This window comes from Balaenoptera musculus, chromosome 10, assembly GCF_009873245.2.
Source record: "Balaenoptera musculus isolate JJ_BM4_2016_0621 chromosome 10, mBalMus1.pri.v3, whole genome shotgun sequence".
NCBI classification, from domain to species: domain Eukaryota; kingdom Metazoa; phylum Chordata; class Mammalia; order Artiodactyla; family Balaenopteridae; genus Balaenoptera; species Balaenoptera musculus.
In genome coordinates this window covers 37824572-37847631 of record NC_045794.1, presented here as the reverse complement: position 1 = coordinate 37847631, position 23060 = coordinate 37824572, and the positions used below count along the sequence as shown (strand labels likewise).

General features: G+C 40.4%; 1 protein-coding gene across 2 annotated transcripts in view; it reads right to left on the bottom strand.

Annotated features, from left to right (window-relative positions):
• PCED1B (PC-esterase domain containing 1B) overlaps positions 1-23060 on the bottom strand; it is a 146058-nt gene that overhangs the window by 36179 nt on the left and 86819 nt on the right. Inside the window, exon 1 of one of the 2 annotated variants that reach the window (XM_036867296.1) lies at positions 2346-2394. The exons of the other annotated variant lie outside the window; for it this stretch is intronic. The gene's annotated coding sequence lies outside the window, so the exon portion shown is untranslated. Of the gene's footprint in view, positions 1-2345; positions 2395-23060 lie in introns of those variants that run through there. 2 annotated transcript variants of the gene reach the window in all.

Below are 23060 nucleotides of genomic sequence, written 5' to 3'. Positions count from 1 at the left end.
TCTCTTGTTGTGGAGCACAGGCTTTAGGTGTGCGGGCTTCAGTAGTTGTGGCACACAGGCTCAGTAGTTGTGGCTTGCAGGCCCTAGAGCGCAGGCTCAGTAGTTGTGGCACACGGGCTTAGCTGCTCTGCGGCATGTGGGATCTTCCCAGAACAGGGCTCAAACCGTGTCCCCTGAATTGGCAGGCGGGTTCTTAACCACTGCGCCACCGGGGAAGCCCGGCACCACCCGTCTTAATGGTCTCCTTGTTGAGTTAACTTAACACTGGTTTCTGGATTGGCTTGGACAACTGAGTGGACAGGGATGCCAGCACAGAGTAGGCACAGTCTGATGTCTGGAGTCAAAACCTGACTCCAGTTTCTATGCTCTGTGTGAACTTGAGCCAATTACTTAACCTCTCTCAGCCTTTATCTGTAAAAACAAGAAAAATTCTACTTACAAAGTTGTTGTGAGAGCTAAATGAGAGTTCATACCACTAACTTGACACATATACTGATAGTATATTAATTGCTAAACCCTGAATTCAAAGTCCAGTATGCTGGGAGAGACATGCAAAAACAATCAACACACTACAAAGGGGCAAGTGATAAGCGCAAAAATATCAGCCTCCCTGAAGTGTTCGAGGAGCCCAGAATCAGGTGCTCTGCTTACAGATGTGGGGAGAGGGGAATGGGTATTTGAGCCAGGCTTGAATGAATACGTTTCCACTAAAATGCATCTCCCCTGTGACCTTGGACAAATTGATCTCCGAGAGCCTCTGTTTCCTCAGTTAGGGATAATAATAGTAACCATCCCAAGGAGTGATTGTGAGGGTTAAGTGAAGTAATCCCTGAAGAATGCCCAGTACAGTGCCTGGTACATAGCGAGTACTCCATCAACATTGGCTATTTTGATTAACATTATTACTATGGAGAACTCTGGGACTAAAGAGCTCTGATGAACTCAATGACATATCAAGGTCACAGCTAGTTAATAGCAGAGATTAGACTAAGATCCAGGCAACAATTTTATGCTCAAAATAAAAGTAGAGCTCTGGACTCATCCATCCTACTTTTCCTACTGGAGATTCTAGAGAGAGTGTTGGATCTTTTTGTGTAACATGGAAACTTAGCAACTTTTCCCAAATGAAGTTCTGAATGAAATCATTTAACATTTGAATGAGCTCATATGTAAAAGGATTAACCACTCTGACAGGTACTAAATCTGCAGTACATATAAATCTACTTTTTCTTACCGGACATCTTGGTTTTGCTTTTGTTTTTTTTTCCAGGTTACATATTTTTCTTATTTCAACGCTCTAACCCCATCCTCTGAAGCTTATTTGATTTTCATATCAAAGGAAAATGAAAGCAAAAGGGATAGGTTCTACTTGTAATCAACATCCGTTTACTGTCTATTGTGGTTCAGAAGCTCTTTGCTAGCACTATGGAAGGAGACAAAGAATAGAAAAGATAGCCTCCATCTTTGAGACAGTTGCCATTTTGTTTAAATAAACCAATCTACATGCAAAGAGAAAACAATAATTCTATGATAATGTATAGATATTCCATGGTCATATGGGGTAGGTTGGATATGTTCACACAGAGGAGACAAAGTCAGTTGGTGTATTGGGTGGGAGCTAATGAGGATGTATGGAGAGAAAAGAATCATCTTTTTGACCAGTGCTATGCTGGGTGTTCTGTATAGTATCTGGATAATTCTGAGCTCTAAAAATGGTAAAGACTGGCAAAGAGAAAGGCAGGCAGTGATTTTCATTAAGATCACCTGGTACTGGGCTTCCCTGGTGGTGCAGTGGTTGAGAATCTGCCTGCCAGTGCAGGGGACACGGGTTCGAGCCCTGGTCTGGGAAGATCCCACATGCCGCGGATCAACTGGGCCCGTGAGCCACAACTACTGAGCCTGCGCATCTGGAGCCTGTGCTCCGCAACAAGAGAGGCCACGACAGTGAAAGGCACGTGCACCGCGATGAAGAGTGGCCCCCACTCGCTGCAACTAGAGAAAGCCCTCGCACAGAAACGAAGACCCAACACAGCCAGAAATAAATAAATTAATTAATTAATTTTAAAAGAAATAGGAAAAAAAAAGATCACCTGTTACTAAACAAACAAACAAAGGAACCTGCACCCAGCTCCCACCCTCAGAGATTCTGTTTCTGTTTCCGGAGCAGGGAGCCCAGGTCTCCACACTTTATGAAAGCTCCCAGGTGATTCTAAAGTGCAACAAAGGCTGAGAACCTCCACGTTGGGGCAAAGACCAGATGACAAATATTGGCAAGTCTGTGTAGAGGACTAATGCATATGAAAGGGTTTTCTAAATAACACACTACTGTGTGAATAAAGACTTACCATTGTTTTTCTGTGTGGAGTTTGTACCTAGAGATCCCCTCAAATGACGTTGAATGAGTGCACTTCAAGTGCGGTGCTTATGCACTTCAAGCAGGATTCTGAGCACATTGTATTTAAGCGGGCGTGTGGGTTTGTGGGGAGGAGGGTGAGGGTGACCAAGAGAAATGCCAGGCAGGGCTGGAGGAACTGACCCATGAGTTCTCTTCTGCGGATTCCAGGTCTGAAGCAGCAGAAAGTTACGCCCAGGGCTTGCCAAACAGCTCAGGAGCCTTCTGTCTGGAGATTTCAAGGATGCCTATTTTGTCATAGGGCTAGTTGAAGTGAAAATGCCACGCTGGAGAGGAACAAAAGATGGGATTCAAGAGTTTGACGCATTGTCCATGCTCATTAATTGTTTGCTGAAATGAAGACAAAATGTGGGATGATGACGTAGCACTAAAAAGAAGAGATGGCCTAGCAAATTAGATCGTGGTGTTTGGATTTGATGCTACTGGCCTCAGAAAGCCATGATGTAACCTTGAGTCGTGTTTAAGGACCTGTAAACTACTGAAAACTGAAGAAATAAGTGTGTGTCCAAGGTTATTCATCCCTTAAGAGGACTTTAAAGAAGAGTATTTTCATCATGAGAATAATGGTCGCTATAATGCTTTATTTAAGCAAGACTGTGGACTCTTCTTTTCTGAACAGGGTTGCACCTTCCGGTAGGGCTGGTTGTTCATGTCACACGAGTGAATAATAGAGTTGGTCCTGAAATCAGTCTGTCCTGTGCTCACTAAGCCGTGCACCCGAGTGTGGGCTGCGTCAGCCCAGATGAAGGGATGCCTTTTCCCACCTCACACAAAGGCACCCCATGGAGTAGTGGCAGCCCATGTCTGAAAGTCTGAAGACACAGTGCATGCTCTTCTGCTTAGGTAGCCTCTTAAGGTCACTTCCAGACTTGGGTAGGAAACCAATGATGTGAGCAATAAAGTGGAAGAAAGAAGAGAAGATAAAAATGATCAAAATATAAGAAGAAATGTAAAAGAACAGCAGAGTGAGGTCCCAAGATAAGTGAAGTCTCCCCCCATGTCTTTCTGATATTGTGAGTAAACACGGAGAGAAAGTTCAGTGACCTAATAAATGGCAGAAATGAAAACGAGGCAAAATGCAACACAGAGGCATTTTGCAATAAGAAGCAACATGAATCTGGCATCTAAATCCAGCAATTGTATAACCAGGGCTAGAAAAAGTCCATTTTACCAGCAGCAAGTCTATTTTTAGAGAGAAAATATAAAATGAGTATGTTTCCAATGGTCCTCTGCACTTCTTTTCACTTTCATCCAAAATCCCTTCCTCCTCAGCCCATTCCAGCCGCTCAGTGGAAATGGATGGCTACTGCTTATGTTTTACGTTTCAATTTGGATGATGAGTTTCCATATTATGTTCTTATCGGCAAGGCTCTGCCACTCTCACCTCTAACTGCTAACTTTTCTAGTACACAGTCAGAAAAGGAAGTCCTTAACTCTCAAAAGTGGTTTGGTCTTGAAACTACCTAAGACATGTCTCAAGCCCCCTTCAATTTCTAAGGAAAGCAGAATTTGCACATCAGAAACAGAGCTCACAACACCTAAGCAAAGAATTTCATAGAAATAAATCAGATTAGTTCAAAGGATATTTGTCTTTAGGCTCACAGTATGTCCGACACTTTTTAATAGACCAAGAAGACCTGAGGTCAACACTCTGGATTCCTATCCCTATAAGGCTTTTGCATGGAACATCACTGATTCCTATGGGTTCCAGCTGAGGAATTTATAACATGATCTGTTTCCCTTGGGATTAGCCTTTGAAAATTTATTTATTCATCCAACATTTAATAGATCCCCCACTGTGTTAGATGCTGGGAACACAAAGATCACTAAGGCGTGGCTACTGCTTCCAAAGTCCTTATTTAGTAAGGGAAGACAGACATTTAATTTAATAAATGCCACAAAATACTCTGGTGCTATGACATGTATGTCTGGGGAAGAGAGGGGACACAGAGGCCGAGGAGGTGCTCCAAGGCAGAGCAAACTGTGGGAATAAATAAAGCAGCCGTGGGTCAAAGAGTTTGGGTTAGTCAGGAAGATGCAGGTAGATCCAGTTGACCAATCAAAATCCTATCCTTGGAGCAGGTGGGATAAAGGATAGGTCCAGCAGGTAGGATAAAGGATAGGTCCAGGTAGAAGAGGTGGCCGACGGGGCCAGTGAGAGTGTAACCCATAAAGCCACAGTCTTTACAAGACTTGGCCTCCATATGATGGTCTATAGTTCCCAGATATGCCTTCAATGAAGCCTATTTAATGTTTAAGAGCAGTTCCAGAACGTGTAGAGTTGGGGGTTGCCTGGGAGACAGAATGCTCAGACAGCGACTTCCCTATTGCCTCTGGATCTCAGAGCTGAATTCCTGAGCATCTTTAGTCTCTGTCTTAACTGTGAAAAAATAGATTTTACAACATGGATTTTTAAACATTTTACTGTTTAGTGCTGGGTTTAACTGTTTAAACCTGTCACTGAATGAAGATGAAAAATTTGTTTCACTATACGATACTGCCTACAGTTAAAATGACATCTCTGGTTCTCTCTTTCTCCTTTATTCTCTCTCTTTTTGAAACTGGCCTAATAATTCCCTTGGAGTAGGGATAGGGGATTTTCATTAGTACCAGATCATTTCACCTGCCTTTTCTCCCTGAGATTTCCAGTTTCCTGACACTCGATTTTCTTTAAAATTTCCATCCCTCTCTTGGTTTTCCATGACCTTCCATGGTCTCTCCCTGTGAACACTGCCCCTCACTTTTCTAACTTCTTACCTGGAACCATATAACTGGATCCTTTCCCTAAATTTTTCTTCCTTCCATCCTCCCTTCCTTTCTTATTGAAATACAGTTGATATACAATATTATGTTAGTTTTAGGGTACGACATAGTGATTTGATATTTAAATACATTATGAGATGATCACCACAGTAAGTCTAGTAAACATCTGTCCCCACAAAAAGCTATTATAGTACCATTGATGACATTCTCTATGCCGTACGATATATCGCCGTGACATTTATTTTACAACTAAAAGTTTGTACCTCTTAATTCCTTTCACCTATTTAGCTCCCCATCCTCAACCTCCCCTCTGGCAAAACCACCTCCCTTCTGTTTTCTTATGAGTCTGTTTTCATTTTGTTTTGTTTTCTAGATTCCACATATAAGTGAGATCACATGGTGTTTGTCTTTCTCTGAGTTATTTCACTTACCATAATACCCTCTAGATTCATCCATGTTGTTGCAAATGGCAAAATTTTATTCTTTTTTATAGCTAAGATTCCACTGTGTGTGTGTGTGTGTGTCACATCTTCTTTATCCATTCACCTATTCATGGACACTTAGGTTGCTTCCATATCTTGGCAATTGTAAATAATGCTGCAATGAACATAGGGGTGCACGTATCTTTTTGAATTAGGGTTTTGTTTTCTTCAGAGAATGTGCAAAAGTGAAAGTGCTAGATCATAGGATAGTTGTATTTTTAATTTTTTGAGGAATCTCCATACTATTTTCCATAGTGGCTGCACCAACTTACAATCCCACCAACAGTGAAAGTTCCCTTTTCTCCACATCTTCACCAATACTTGTTATTTGCTGTCTTTTTGATGATAGCCATTCTGACAGGTGTGAGGTGATATCTCATTGTGATTTTGATTTGCATTTCCCTCATGATTAGTGATGTTGACTATCTTTTCATGTGCCTGTTGTCCATCTATATGCCTTCTTTCGAAAAATGTCTATCCTCTGCCCATTTAAAAATTATATTTCTTGTTTATTTGTTGTTGAGTTGTATGAGTTCTTTCTATATTCTGGATATTAACTCCTTTTCAGATATGGGTGCATATCATTTTTCAAGTGTTATATGTTCTTGTTGGATTGATCCCTTTGTCATTATGTAATACCCTTCTTTCTCTCTGGTTACAGTCTTTGTTTTAAAGTCTATTCTGTCTGATATAAGTATTGCTACCCCAGGTTTCTTTTCATTTTTATTTACATGGAATATCTTTCTGCATCTCCTCACTTTCTGTCTGTGTGTCTTCAGATCTGAAGTGAGTCTCTTACAGGCAGCATATATATGGGTCTCATTTTTTTCTAATTATTTTAACCATTCTATGTCTTTTGATTGGAGCATTTACTCCAGTTACATTTAAAGTAATTATTGATAGATATGTACTTTTTGCCATTTTATTAATTGGTTTTTGGCTGTTTTTGTAGTCTTCTTTGTTTATTATTTTCTAGTTCCCTTTCCTTATGATTTGATAACTATCTTTAGTGTTACATTTGGATTCTGTTCTCTTTATTGTTTTGTTTATCTTTGTAGGTTTTTGATTTGTGGTTACCATGAGGTTCATGTATAAGAACCTAGATAGATAGATAGATAGATGATAGATATATAGATAGATAGATAGATAGATGATAGATAGATGATAGATAGATGATAGATATATAGATAGATGATAGATAGATGATAAATAATCTACTTTAAATTGATGATCTCTTAAGTTGAACACATTCTAACAACTCTACATTTTTAGTCCTTCCCACCATGCCTTGTTTCTGACATCATATTTTACATCTTTTTATTTTTCTGTATCCCTTAACTTATTGTAGATATCGATGATTTTACTACTTTTGTCTTTTAACCTTCCTATTAGCTTTATAAGTCATTGATCCACTATCTTTACTATATGTTTGCCTTTACCAATGAGGTTTTTCCTTTCATAATTTTCTTACTTCTAATTGTGTCCTTTTTCTTTTGTGCCTAGAGAAGTTCCTTTAACACTTCTTATAAGGTTGGTTTAGTGGTGCTGAACTCCTTTTAGCTTTTGCTTGTTGATGAAACTCTTTACCTCTCCTTCAATTCTGAAGGATAACCTTGCTGGGTAGAGTATTATTGGTTTAGGCGCTTTCCTCTCATCACTTTGAATGTATTGTGCCACTTCCTTCTGGCCTACAATGTTTCTGCTGAAAAGCCAGCCAATGGTCTTACAGGAGTTCCCTTGTTTGAAACTTGTTGCTTTCTCTTGCTGCTTTTAAAAGTCTCTCTTATATTTAATATGACATTTTTTTTTAAATTTATTTATTTATTTATTTATGGCTGTGTTGGGTCTTCGTTTCTGTGCGAGGGCTTTCTCTAGTTGCGGCAAGTGGGGACCACTCTTCATCGCGGTGCGCGGACCTCTTCACTATCGCGGCATCTCCTGTTGCGGAGCACAGGCTCCAGACGCGCAGGCTCAGTAATTGTGGCTCACGGTCCCAGTTGCTCCGCGGCATGTGGGATCCTCCCAGACCAGGGCCCGAACCCGTGTCCCCCGCACTGGCAGGCAGACTCTCAACCACTGCGCCACCAGGGAAGCCCATAATATGACATTTTAATTACAAAGTGTCTTGGTGTGGCCCTCTTTGGGCTCATCTTGTTTGGGATTCTTGCTTCCTGGACCTCATTGTCTGTTTCTTTCCCCAGATTAGGGAAGTTTTCAGCTATTATTTCTTCAAATAAATTCTCTGCCCTTTTATGTTTCTCTTCTCCTTCTGGGACCCCCATAATGCAAATGTTAGTATGCCTGATGTTGTCCCAGAGGTCCCTTCAAGTACCCTTATTTTTTAAATTTCTTTTATTTTTTTATTTATTTTTTAAAAAACTTATTTATTTATTTATTTTTGGCTGTGTTGGGTCTTCGTTGCCGCGTGCAGGCTTTCTCTAGTTGTGGTGAGCGGGGGCTACTCTTCGTTGCGGTGCACGGGCTTCTCATTGCGGTGGCTTCTCTTGTTGCAGAGCATGGGCTCTAGGCGCACAGGCTTCAGTAGTTGTGGCACACGGGCTTAGTTGCTCTGCGGCATGTGGGATTTTCCCGGACCAGGGCTCAAACCTTTGTCCCCTGCATTGGCAGGTGGATTCTGAACCACTGCGCCACCAGGGAAGTGCTAAAATTTCTTTTATTTCTTCATCTTGGTTGATTTCCACTACTCTGTCTTCCAGATCACTGATCCATTCTTCTGTATAATCTAATCTACTTTGATTCCCTCTAGTTTTTTTGTTTTGTTTTAGTTATTGTATTCTTCAGCTCTGATTTGTTCTCTTTTATATTTTCTAACTCTTCTTTGAAGTTTTTACTGTGTTCATCCATTCTTCTCCTGAAAATGGTGAGCATCTTTATGATCATTGCCCATAATATATTGGGTAGATTTCTTGTCTCCATTTCACCTAGCTCTTTTTCTGAGGTTTTGTCTTATTCCTTTGTTTGAAACGTATTCCTCTGTCTCCCCATTTTGCCTAGTCTCTTATTTTATTTCTGTGTATTAGGTAGGTCCGTTTCATCCCTTGATCTCGAAGAAGGGGCCTTATGTAGGAGAGGTCCTAATGGGCCCAGCAGCACACTCCCCTTGTCCAATGGAGCTAGATGCTCCATGGGTATCCCTTTTGCAGGCTGCGTGTGCCCTTCTGTTGTGGCGGCGCTGATTGCTGGCCTCCCTGGCTGTGTGGCCTGGCTACACACAGCTACTGTGGGTTTGCTAGTGGATGGGCTGGTTCCCTAGGTGGCTTACTGTGTGGCTTGACAGTGTGTGGCTGCTGCAGGCCTGCTGGTGAGCAGGGCAAGTCCTTAGCGCTAGTAGGCTAGTGGGAGGATTCCAAAATGGTCCTTGCCAACACTGGTGTCAGCACGGAAGAACAAGAGGTCAAAAATGGCTGCTACCAGAGTCTCAGCCTCCAGGAGAAGGCCCAGCCGCCACCTGCCTCTCCAAGATGCTCGCCAAGATCAGCAAGGTCTGATCCAGGTGCCTTTCAAACTACTACCTCTGTGCTGGGACTCAGAGCATGTAAGATTTTGCATACACTATCTAAGAGTGAAGTTTCCTATAGTCCTGTAGTTCTTCCAAAGTAAGCTCAGTTTGTTTTCAAAGCCTGACTTTCTGGGGGCTCATCATCCCAGTGCCGGATTCCTGGGCTGAGATGCCCAATGTGGCACTTGGGTCCCTTGGTCCTTGGGGAGAACTTCTACAATCATGATTTTCCTCCAATTTGTGGGCCAATGACGTGGGGGCATGGGTCCTGACTAGATCACGTCTCTGCCCCTCCTACTCATCTTGTTGTGGCTCCTTCTTTATATGTTTAGCTGTGGAAAATCTTTTCTACTGGTCTTCAAGTTGTTCTCATAGACAGTTGCTCTGTAAGAGGTTGTAATTTTGGTTTGCTCTTGGGAGGATGTGAGTTCAGGGTCTTCCTACTCCACCATCTTGACTCCCCCCTCCTTTACCTAAATTTCTGAGGGCTTCTGTAGAATGTGAATGTGCCCCATTAATTAAGGCAGCACTGCTAACATGCCAGCTGCAGAGCAACAAAACAGTCCATCTTCACATTTGCTGCCCATTGCCTCCCCTAGGCCATTTCCCCTTCTTCCAGTGTGTTTAGATGGTGGGTAGAGATCCCTTGGTCGCAGGGAGAATTGTCCCTACCCCGGGCCCAAGGATGAACTAGGTCCAAACCAGTCATGGAAATCCCCTTCTCCTTGGCCGTTGATTGTTCTAAGTTTAGACATCTGACCCACATCTGGCCAATGGAATGTAAAAGGAAATCTGGAGCCCACCTAAGATAAGGTTTTGTGATGATGTTTGTCATAAGTTTCCTAGAGCTACTATAATAAAATGCCACAAACTGGGCAGCTTAAAACAACATATACGTATTCCCGCACCGCTCTGGAGGTTATCAGTCTGAAATCAAGGCTCTAAGGAAGAATTCTTCCTTGTCTTTTTCTCATCTCTGATGGTTGCCATTCCTTGGTTTGTAGCTTCCTCTGCCTTCGCCTTCACGTGGGCATCTTCTTTCCATGTATTCTTTGCATTTCCTTTCTGAGTCTGTCTCTGTTTTCTCTTCTTATAAGGTCACCAGTTATTGGATTGGGACCACCCTAATTCAGTATGGCCTCTCTTAATTAATTACATCTTCAAAGACCCTATTTCCAAATATGATCATATCCACAGATACCTGGTGTTAGGACTTCATCACACTTTTTGGAGGACACAATTCAAACCACAAGGCCTTTTGCCCTTTTCACTTTACCGTCTTGGAAGTACAGCAGCCATCTGGTGACTATGAGGTTAGAGACATGAAAAGAGTCTACAATTTGAAGATGGTGGAAAGGAGAGCTAAGGAAACAGTAGGTGTCTAATAGCATCACAGCACAGTTGAACTACTGCCAGCAACCATTTACTTCTAGACTGCTTGATTTGTCAGAAAATGACCCTGAGCTATTAAGTCACTGCCAGGTTTTCTGTCACTTGTAGTAAAAAAAATCCTAATGGATGTACCAAAATCTCCCTAGTTCACAACAGAATTAGAAAAATAAGTACGGTAGTAAAATTTTCATAGAGCAAGATTCATTAAATTTAAAGGATATCTTAAAATTCTGAAGTTATGTCATTCTCACTTTTTTGTTATGAAAATACGCTTTATTTTATGAAATGATGGTGATTGTAGAAGGTCATTTGTTTTTTAGCATCCTTATTTGGAGAAGGAAGGGAGGAAGGAAGGAAAGAATGAATGAAGGACAGAGGAAAAATTTTGGAAAGTTAGTTTTTCTCTAATTTTCAAAAATTTTTTCTTTTAGCTTGTGAAATCCAAAAGTCTATGATGAGAAAAATGCTGCTGAATTTGCCTTGAAACCTAGAATTATTGATATGCTGGAGCTTCGGGCACCAGCTCATGAGAGTAGATGGTTAAATTTCCAGGAAGTGGCTTGACATCACCTTGGTAACTTGAAATCTGACATGGTGGGAGTATTCACATCATGGAAATCTGCAGATGCTATAAATCCAATCCCTTCTCCCCCAGCTGGTTGTTTTCCAGCACAACACTGCCCCATATCTGCCTCTTGCAGGCGTCCAGGGGGTAAGCATGCAAGGGACAAGTCATAACAACTAAAACATACATGAGATTGAGATGGACCTAATTTAGTAATTTAAAATTTTACAATGTAAAATACTCTCTCTCATTGCTTGTTGAGTTATCTGACAGTCCATTTCCCTCATGAAAATATTAGCTCTGCCTCAGCAGGAACCACATCTGTTCTATTCACACAATATCCTCACTGCCTGCCACAGCATGGAGTGGGCTCTGGGGTCCTCATTTTCCTAGGAGTCATTATCAGAGATTCCACAGTCATCAGGATGCCTAGGGAAGCAAAAGTCGTTGTAACATAAGAATATTTACCAGTGAGGGATCTGTAGACAAACGAATCCCTGTCCTCACGGGATGTACATTCTAAGATGACTAAGTGGAAAATGCAAGTAACAAAAGTACCATGTAATTTCAAGTAGTGAAAATCACAAGTGTGAGTTTTAAACAATCTACTGTAGTATGTTCAGTTAAACACTGGTTCAATGGGAAGTTTATAGGTGTTGAAAAAATTTAAATGGTTCTGTAGGCAATACATTTGGGGAATGTTGCTTAAACCAAGTTAAATTGGTGTCTTTATTGCTAAACTGCTCAGAGCCTTTAATATGATACTGTGAACCTTTAATCTGTGCCAGTGAATCTTTACTTTGACCATGGAATCCATTTTTGAGTGCATCACCTATAATTAGTGTTCCACAGAGCATATTTTAGGAAACACGAGCACATTGTCATCTTAGATTTCTTGAAAGGTTTAATGTCGATTTCCTTGAGGGGCTTTTCTATGAGGCATTAAAGCAAAATATATTTAGGAATTCCACCCCCAGACAAACCAGAGAAGTTTTTATAGGTATATTCTGCCCACCTTTTTACAGATACGGAATCACCAAGACATGAACACTTACCTATTATAATTTTAGAGTACGGCAGTTACAAGTATTCCACATTTCCTTAATTGGGAAAAAGTTCACTCTCCTCTCTAATTGGATAATTAACACTCCCAATATATCAGATATGTTATTTAATCAAAATGCTAATTTTCTTTATGTCAACTGTTTTTCAAATGGTATAGTGAGTAAAAACCATCTTTTCAATCATGACGAGAAAGAAAGAGACCTCAAAGCCATTTTAACTTAGCATTTGGTTTTCAGGCACACCTGAACTCCCTCCATCCCAATAAGACATTCCATTTCCATTTACAGTCTCTGGAGTGATAAGTATCAAAATCTCATTTGTTTACATGGCCTCGTTTTCTTCACATCCTTTCAGACAACTGACTGTTTCTGCTCGTAAGGCAGTGTGGTGTACTGATGAAGAGCTGGGGCTCTGGAGGCAGCTTGTGTTCAATTTCCAGCTCTTCCATTACTAGCTTTGTGGCTGTGTGCAAGTTACTTAAGCCTCAGTTTTCCTCAACTGTGCAATGGGAATAATAGCAGTAACATCTGCCTCCTGAGTTACTGAAAGGCTTAAAAAAGATAATATGTATAAAGCACTCAAGGTAGTATTACTGTAGCTATAGCTCTCTTAACAAGCACTTAGATCTATTGTTGTAGTGACTCACTACCATGCACCTTTGAATTCCAAGCCCTCTCTTTCTTACTCAGCTAAGTCATAGAAATAAATTCGTTTCCTCTAACAGGTTCCTCACTAGGAGGCTCTCCCAAGCTTTCAGTCATTTCGGCTGCTCTTTCCTGAACGAGCTTCAAGTTTCACCGGCTCTCTTTAGTTTTAGGATTTCTAACTGAGCTCGGTGCTCTGAAAAATGCCTGCGTAGAGAAACAGAACCATTTGTGACTTCAAAATTACATCAAACTGTTCTCTGAAAAGGTTTGTGAAGCCTTCAGCCTTTCTGTTGTCAGTGGGAGTGGACTATTATTAGCATCCAGTTCTGCACGTATCTTCTTGGATTCAGTTCTGATTGTGAAGGGGGGAAATTACAGGATGTTTCTTGTGACAGGACTAAGATCGCAGAAGGGTTGGAATGATTGGTAATGATGGTCTGTCTTCTGTTTAGCACTGACAAAAAGTTGAGTTGTTTTCCTTTTTTTTTTTTTTTTCAGGAGAAGGGATAAATTAAGCTGAGGAGGTTAAAAAAGTTCTAGGTTTAAAAGAATTTAGAGATTCAACATTCTTTCTACTATATATGGTTTTTCTATGTCATTGTACTCAGTCAAGAGAATACAGTGGAAAATACCTTCACTAGCCAGAACTCAACTCCCTGAAACCATGATTTAAATAGATTAGAAATATGAACTTCCTGAGAAAACATCAAATAACATAAAGCTAGCTGACCTCAGTGATTAATCAAAAATCAACTACAAGGGTATGTCCGTGTATCAGTTAAGTCAACCCAACCTCCTATTCCTTATACATATAACATTGTATTAAAATTTAATCTCCATGGAAGAAGAGATTTTTGTCTGTTTTGTTCTCTGTTATGCCCGCAGCCTCTAGAAGAACACTTGGCACATAGTAGGCATTCAGTTGATATTTATCAAACGGATTGATGAATGAATGAAAACAGTATGTTTGGTACTGGAAAGATGGGAGGTGATAGTTCAGAATTATGAAGCAGAGGCATTGCAAGGTCTGTAATAATCAACATAACATCAGTAATGTTGGAATGGAATTGGCCCTCTTCAAGCAGAGCAGTTGACTTGTAAAGGATTAGGAAAGATACTGATGAAGTACTGACTTTTTAAAAGAAATGATTGATTAACCAGAAATATTATTTCATCTGAACGGTCTACCGATTCCAATTAATTGAGGCTTCAAGTTGAAGAATAAAGGTGCAGACCTTGCATTTAGTAATAAAACTTTATGAAAATCCATCCTTCAGCTAAGCATTCCCAGATGTTCTGATGAGTTTGATGTTCTCTTGTTTTATCTTTGTGAAGCAGCCACCCCAATTTAAACTCCATATTAATTTTCTGGCACTTAATTGTGACTAGCTAACATTGGCACAGAAGGTCCTGTCTGAGCCTTTCAGAGATGCAGAAGATGAGAAGCAGGGAAGGGAAGATGGAGATTAGGTGTTAGGATCTAAACTGTGGTTGCAACCTCATGGTAGCTGGGCCCTTCATAAAGCAAATTATGGCAATGCTTCCATTTGTAATTTGTATTGTCTGGGTACAACTTTGTACCATTAATCCTTCTTTACTTTTCAAAACTAAAAATGATAGGCAATTGCCTCGGGGGCTTTTGTAAACAATGGTATTTGCATTTTTATATCATTCAGCATGAAGAGAGTTGATCTTACATTAACTTCATGAGTACATTTGAGGTGCCTTCCCCCTCTTCTATTTTTTTCCTTTATTTTTTGAAATGGTGGCAGAGCTATGTGGGATATTTGACTGCTGTTCCAGTCTTTGAAAGTAAACCTGATCTAACCTGGCCTCACCAGTCCGTGGAAGTTCCTGTGGCAGCACTCCATCTTCTCAAACAGTAACTTAGCATTCCCTCTCTCAAACCGTCCCTATTTATTTTGGAGAACCACCCCCCCGAAGATGTGCTTCACATTTGCCTACAGACCCGTCTGTCAGACACAGTTACCACATGGCGTCCACCATGGCCTTCTGTTGGCTGCACTTACACATGTCTTTGCCTTGCTGCCATTTGATTTGCCTACCACTGCCAGGCGCCACTGTCTGAGGTGAGAAAGTCAGTGTTCATGCCAAAAGTGCTATATTCTTGGGGTGTGGGTGTGGTTTACGCAGAGGAGGGGAGAAAGGCCCTTTCTCTAATTCCCTGCAACACTTGGTCACTGGGCCCTTAAGCAGATCTGATTACATCCAGAGTCCTTTCTACGCTTCCGGCTTCTGGCTTCTACCCTCGCTCAGAATCTTACAAATTCTGTCAACACAATAATTCTGTCAGTACCTGGCACTCATTCCTTGGCCAAAATTGTTTTGGAAACATTCTCTAAGTTTCTAGTTACCACTCCTCCCCCAACCCCGCCCCCAGGCTGGGCTAAGGCATCAGCTGGGGCAAAGATGCCACAATCGTCATCTCTCCCCTCTCCTCTGGCGCTCTCTCTCCAGCCGAAGTCAGTCACAAGCAGAAGCTCCACGGACATCACTGGTACAGAGAGGTTTTGTGTGTGACGGGAGCACAGCGAGGGGATGGAATGAATGTGCGCTTTAGCAGTGGGTTAAATGCTCTCTTACAGAAGGAAGCCTTTTTCTCTTATTTCTGAAGTGATGAAACAAAACCTAACCACCTTGGGCTCCACGCACCATTTCCTTCAGGGCACCGCTCAGGTGAGTGCCGCCCACCAGCCCTTCCAGGGCCTGGGGCTTAGTCATCCCTTTGTTGAATATAAAGGGTCTTTGTGGAAATTTTTCTTAGGGACAAGGAGTTCTTCACAGGCTTCCAGGCTAGAGTTTGTGTTTGTTGGGCTCCTTGGAACTGGTAGCGTTCCTTTTCCTCTCCTCCAGAGCCATGAAACAGGCAGCCTAAGCTGCTCACTCCGTTCTGAGTCTTCTCGGAGTTCACAGCTGACACTGAATCCCAGATTGCACCAAAGGAACAGTCTTTCGTCTTTTTATTTGTTTTCTCCCCTCCGCCTGTTTCTTTACTCAGCTTCAATTCCATCTTCTTGCTGTCCTCACTGGGGGACAACTTTGACTTCTCTTCCTCATGTTTTCCTGATTTTAGCTGGTCTGAAATCCAGACACTTTTTAAGAAGGAAAAGTACTGAGCAATAATATTATCTAAAGAGCCATTGGCTAGGACACACCAATATTAAAAGGAACAAACAGATAGGTTTCTGAATTCCCAAATGGAATTTCTATACATTAGAAATGTCTGTGACCCAACATTTAAAAACCATCATATTCTAGATAATGACCAAATAAAATTAATTATGAGGTTTGATTCCTTTGGAAAAAAGCCTTGAACTAATTCAATTCATGCCTATGAGGATACTGTGCAAGTTAATTCGAATTAACTAACTCAAATATACAAAGGTCCAGGAGTGAATAAGTTTTCATTGAACTTGGTTTTGTTGCCCAGATATTATGGGCAGTTGGCCCACTTTGCTTCTAGGATAATGTAATGTAAAAAAAAAAAAAAAAAATCAAATTAAATTTCTAAGATCAGATTCCTAAGCTAAAGCCAGTACCATATGTTAACTGTAAATATTCCACTTGACTAGCAATTTAATTTTTCTACAATTTGTTATTCAATCTCCTAATAAACATCAACAATGCAGAACTGGAGAAATTTGAGGAGGAATGTTAAAGGGGTATTTTTAAATAATTCTAAGTGTTATAGTACCTAGACACATAAAATTATATGGTATATAATTATAAGTGCTATAAGCAACAATAATAAATTTCATTTTTGAGGCTTACTATATACCAGATAACTTGTGAGACCTTTACTTACATTATCTCATTTAATCTATGCAGTAGATAGGTTTTTAAAAAATTTTTATTGGAGTATAGTTGATTTACAAATTTGTGTTAGTTTCTGCTGTACAGCAAAGTGAATCAGTTATGCATATACATATATCCACTCTTTTTTAGATTCTTTTCCCATATAGGCCATTACAGTGTTGAGAAGAGTTCCCTGTGCTATACAGCAGGTCCTTATTAGTTATCTATTTTTTATATAGTAGTGTGTATATGTCAATACCAATCTCCCAGTTTATCCCTCCCTTTTACCCCGTTTTCCCTCCTGGTAACCATAAGTTTGTTTTTATGCAGTAGATGGTTTTAATTCCCATTTTACAGATTAAGACACTAATGCTCAGTGATATTAAGAACTTCCCCAAGTTAATATAGTCTGTTAGAGGCAGGCCCAGGATTCGAACCTACACATGTCTGACCCCAGAGATTATGCATTTAACCCTTGGGCTATGAGGCAGGAAGGAGGAAATAGTGCCTAAAGGCTGTATTTAATTTAATTTAATTTAATTTATTTAGGCCGCTCTGTACATGCAGCATGCGGGATCTTAGTCCCCTGACCAGGGATCGAACTTGTGCCCCCTGCATTGGGAGCGCAGTCTTTACCACTGGACCTCCGGGGAAGTCCCTAAAGGCTGCGTTTTAAAGACTCCAGGTAGATAAGTACCAGGAAGTATGACCTTCAGTGGGCTTTGCTTCTTCAACCCCATGACCCTCACTGCTTCTAAGAGAGTTCTACTAGATTATATCCACATGTCTTCCAAGAGCAAAAATCAGCTCTTAGAGACAGCTCAATCTGAGCCCACAAAGAAAAATTTTCTCAGTTACATTGCAAATGACAGGGCACCTCTCACTCATTAAATTCAGTGAGTCATAAATTATTCAGAGCCATGTACCTATCATGGGTTAACCCTCATCTGTTTCCATCTTACAGGACATGTTCTAATTGCCAATTTTCCCCCTTAGAATGTAGTACTGGAAATTGCATGTTTCATTCTCTACGTGGCTTGACCAGTAGGAAGTACAATGGATGTACTACTTCCTTAAAGGCACCCTAAGCTTTTATTACTTGTCATTTAAATTGCATTATCATTGTAAGCTGCCACATCACACTGGTATTGAGTTCATGGCCACTGAAAACTGCTAGATCTTTTTCACTTAAGCAGCCACTACCAAGCCAGATATCCATCTTATATTTATGAAAACCCAGTTGAAAATAACTTTTACATGGGTCTTTGCCTGTACTCCTGTTAATTTCTTTGTGGTTTTAGTGGCCCAACATTCCAAATTGCTGAGGGCAGGTTGAATTCCAGCCTGTTTGTGTCATCGAAATCAACAGCGTCAATACTTCAGGCTCTGCAATATCTGCAAATATGATAAAATGCCTTCTATGTCTTCAGTGAATTAAGTAATTTTCAATCGAAGTCAACAAATATTTTAGTGAGCACTTGTTCTGAATTAGCCACTTTTCTAAATGCAAGGATGAATGAGATGTATTGATGATGTCTGGATGAACTAGACAGAACTAGTGCCCAAGAGGCTCACGGTACCTGGAGGAACAGGCATGAATATGGCTAAGTACAATATGATATGAGTAGGAGTTCGCTGGTGGCACAGTAGATAAGAATCCGCTTGCCAGTGCAGGGGATACAGGTTCGATCCTTGTTCCAGGAAGATCCCACATGCCGCAGAGCAACTAAGCCTGCGCACCACAACCACTGAGCCTGTGCTCTAGAGCCTGCGAGCCACAACTACTGAGCCCGCGCACCTAGACCCCGTGCTCCACAACAAGAGAAGCCACCGTGATGGCTTCACGGTGCCCATGCACCACGGTGCCCATGCACCACAATGAAGAGTAGCCCCTGCTTGCCACAACTAGAGAAAGCCTGTGCACAGAAACTAAGACCCAACGCAGCCAAAAATAAAAAATTAAATCTTTAAAAAAAAATGGTATGAGTAAAGTCCTATGAAAACATTTAAAATTAGCAGTTTACTGAATTGCTTTAGCCATGATTTCAGTTTCTTTTTTTTTCAATTAACAAATCTTTATTGAACATGTATGATAAACAGGGCAAGTTAATGGGTTCTTGGGATTAAAATAGAAAAAAAAAATTGTGGTCACTGCCTTACAGAGAATATCTCAGAGGCATATATGCAAAAATAATTACATCATAGTGATATCAGTTTCTCATATACAGTCGTCCATTGGTATTCATGGGGGACTAGTTCCAAGACCCCCACAAATACCAAAATTTGTGGATGCTCAAGTTTCATATATAAAGTGTTACAGTCAGGTCCTCTGTATTTGCAGGTTCTGCATCCGCAGATACGGGAGAGCCGACTGTAGGTCATCTTCACTGAACCTGTCGGTTTTCAAATTTCCAAGTGGTGGGTGTGGTACTAATTCAACCTGAAGCTAGGTCTGCATAAAGCAACTAGATCAAGTGATTGACTGAGGACATTGTTGCACCTGAGCTGAGCACAGTAGAATGTGTGAATTCGATTATATTAAGAATGCTGATGCACGTGACCAATACATTAGAAACATACAAATATCTCATCATACCAGCACTTTCTGTGATTTTAACTTTAAGACAACAACGTGAAAGTGCACAAGACAGATTCATCTCACGTATTGCTGCCTCTTCTAGAACACAAAGATAGCAAGAAAGCAACAGAAAACAGACCCTCTCCTGCAACAGTGAATGTAATCCTGGCCGGGGGCTCACTAACCACTTTACAGCCCCAGTAATAGTTCAGATGTGCCACATCCCTGCATCTTGTAGCCAACCACCAAGCATTACCACACAACATTTGGTAGCTGAAGCTAAAAGAATTATTTGGGTGGTTGACTAATTGTACCTTTACCTTGCCTTCCAGATAGAAGGAGGAAGAGGAGGAGGAGGAAACCTTTCTGTCCATAGTTTTTACTAGGCTGCCAAATCTACACTGGCCCTGTTCACGTTTACTAATCTGAGACTCAGCAGGAACAAGAGATTACCTATTCAGATTTGGGAGCTCTTGGCATTTTACACTAAAAACAATGACTCAAACCTGAATATAATTGAAAGAAGGGAGATTCGTTCCATAACATCTAGCCTCCATTCAGAGCTTTCTTTTCTCCCTGGACACCATCTGCCCTAAGAGAGCCTTATGCAGCCCTACTCGGGCTGTCCTGGCCCCTGGTCCTGAGGCAGGCACCTAACTATGCCTTCCCCAGCAGGGACCCCAGGCTCAGACCTTTCCTTAAGCCTGGGCTGTGTGTGAGGCTGGTGCTCCCTCAGCCAGGAAGCAGGCCAGGGCCAGCAGCCCAAGGATTTTCAATTGACTTTCTGTTTGTTTTGCTTTTTATTTCCTTCCCTCCCTCTTTTGCTTCCTTCCTAAGTCATTTGAGTATTTTGTTACTAAATTTCAAAACTCAGTTCTTGGCCAATGCAAGTATGAAATACAATTTTTGAAAGATGTAATAAAGATGAAATAAACTGTTCGTAGACAGCCAATGGAGCAAATCGAGTCAGGGAGTTGAAAAATGGTGCTGGAACAGTTGGACATTCATATGCAAAAAAAAAAAAAAAAAAGAACATTGTTCCTTGAACAACATATAAAAATAAACTCAAAATGTACCATAGACCTGAATGTTTGACGTAAAACTGTAAAAGTTCTAGAATAAAACCTAGGAAAAAAAATTTTTGTGACCTTGGATTAGTCAGATTTCTTAGATATGACACGAAAGCACTAACCAGAAAGCAAACAATGATAAATTGGTATCACAATTAAAACCTTCCTCTCTTTGAAAGACACTTAAGAAAATAAAAAGACTAGCTACAGACTGAGAGAAAGTATTTGCAGAACACATATCGAATCAAGGACTTGTAGCCAGAGTATATAACTAACTTTCCAAAACTCAGCAATAAGGAAACAAACAACCCAGTTTAAAAAAAAAGGGGGGGGTGGTTAAAGATTTGAAAATCTTTCACCAAAGATGACATACAGATGGCAAATAATCACATAAAAAGATGCTCAACATTGTCAGTGATTAGAGAAATACAAATTAAAACCACAATAGAGATACCACCTATTAGAATGGCTAAAATAAAATGAAACCAACAATACCAAGTGCTAAGAGGTTGCAAAGCAACTGAAACTCATGCACTGTTGTGGAAATGTAAAATGGTATAGCACTTTGAAAAACAATTTGGCAGTTCCTTACAGTATTAAACATATACTGACCTTATAATTCAGTAATCCTCTTCCTAGGGATTTACTCTGGATGAATGAAAGTCATATTCACACAAAAACTTGCACCCTACTTTTATAGCAGCTCTATCCAAAATTGCCAGAAACAACCCAGGTATCTTTAGGGATAAATGGATAAACAAGCTGTAGTATATCCATACAATGGAATACTATGCAGCAATGAAAAGGAATGGACTGTGGATACAGGCAATGACTTGGATCAATCTTAAGTGCATTATGCTAAGTGAAAGAATCCAGACTCCAAAGGGTACATATCGTATGAGTCTATTTAGATGACATTTTGGAAAAGGCAAAATGATAGCAACTGAGAACAGGTTAGTGATTGCCAAGGTCTGGGGGATGGGGAAGGAAATTGACTACAAAGGGGCACTGGGGAACTTTCTGGGTGGCAGAAATGTTTATATCTTTATTGGGGTGATAGTTACATGGGTGTATACATACATAAAATTTCATTAAGCTGTACATTAAGATTTGTGTATTTTACTGAAGTAAAATTGTTTCTCAATTAAAGCATTTAAGAAATGAAGATGAAACAAAAACATCTTCAGATAAAGGGAAACAGAGAGAATTTATTGCCAAAAGACCTGCATTAAAAGATTCTACTAGATGGGAACTTGGATCTTCAGGAAGAAAACAAGAACGTTAGAAATGGTGAATATGAAGATAACTATAATATAAATACATTTCCTCAGGTTTCCCTTCATTTATCTTTAGGTGGGGGCAGATAGAATACAAAACACCTATATTTTGTAGGGAGATGGTGGGGGGGGGATTTTTTAGGAAACAAAGAGAAAGCCACCTAATCAATTAGGGATTCCTAGCTCCTGAAAACTTGGTTCTAGCTTAATGCCATGGTGCAGAGTAGATTCAAGCTAGGTCTTCATGATGCCAAACAACCTGGTGAATAAAACACATTTGAGTCAACTATTCCCAAACATTACAAGTTGGGCATTTGGTGTCCATGACTTGCTGTTAGCAGATATTAAAAAATGTTTGTTAGGTAATTATAACATAACTTCTAATTCTAATATTTTAAGAATCATTCTATAAAAGATAGAATTAGTAAGTTGAGGCCCACTATGGGTAGGAAATGCCAAAGTCATGGGCCGAGATTTAAACTGAGGTAAGTTTGACTCCAAATTCTACTTCACTATCAACACTGCATTGATTTTAATCCTGTGTTTCCTATATGTAAAATGAAGATAGTGATAAAACCTATCTCACAGTGTTGTTATGGGGATTAAATGAGAAAATGTCTGCAAAGTACCTGGGATATAATAGGAACTCAATAAATGGGAATGTGTCCACAAAAATATATGACCTGTAGTTGTTTTTTTTTAAATAGATCTTTATTGGAGTATAATTGCTTCACAATACATATGTCCCCATATCTCCTCCCTCTTGAGCCTCCCTCCCATCCTTCCTATCCCACCCCTCTAGGTCATCTCAAAGCACCAAGCTGATCTCCCTGTGCTATACAGCTGCTTCCCACTAGCTAACTATTTTACATTAGGTAGTGTATATATGTTGATGCTACTCTCATTTCGCCCCACCTTCCCCCTCCCACCCCATGTCCTCAAGTCCATTCTCTATGTCTACATCTTTATTCCTGCCCTGCAACTAGGTTCATCAGTACCATTTTTTTTTTTTTTTTTAGATTCCATATATATGTGTTAGCATACGGTATTTGTTTTTCTCTTTCTGACTTACTTCACTCTGAATAACAGTCTCTAGGTGCATCCACCTCACTACAAATAACTCAATTTCATTTCTTTTTATGGCTGAGTAATATTCCATTGTAAATATGTGCCACATCTTCTTTATTCATTCATCTGTCGATGGACATTTAGGTTGGTTCCATGTCCTGGCTATTGTAAATAGTGCTGCAATAAACACTGTGGTACATGACTCTTTTTGAATTATGGTTTTCTCAGGGTATATGCCCAGTAGTGGGATTGCTGGGTCATATGGTAGTTCTATTTTTAGTTTTCTAAGGAACCTCCATACTGTTCTCCATAGTGGTTGTTCAATTTATATTCTCAATTTATACCAACAGTGCAGGAGGGTTCCCTTTTCACCACACCCTCTCCAGCATTTATTGTTTCTAGAT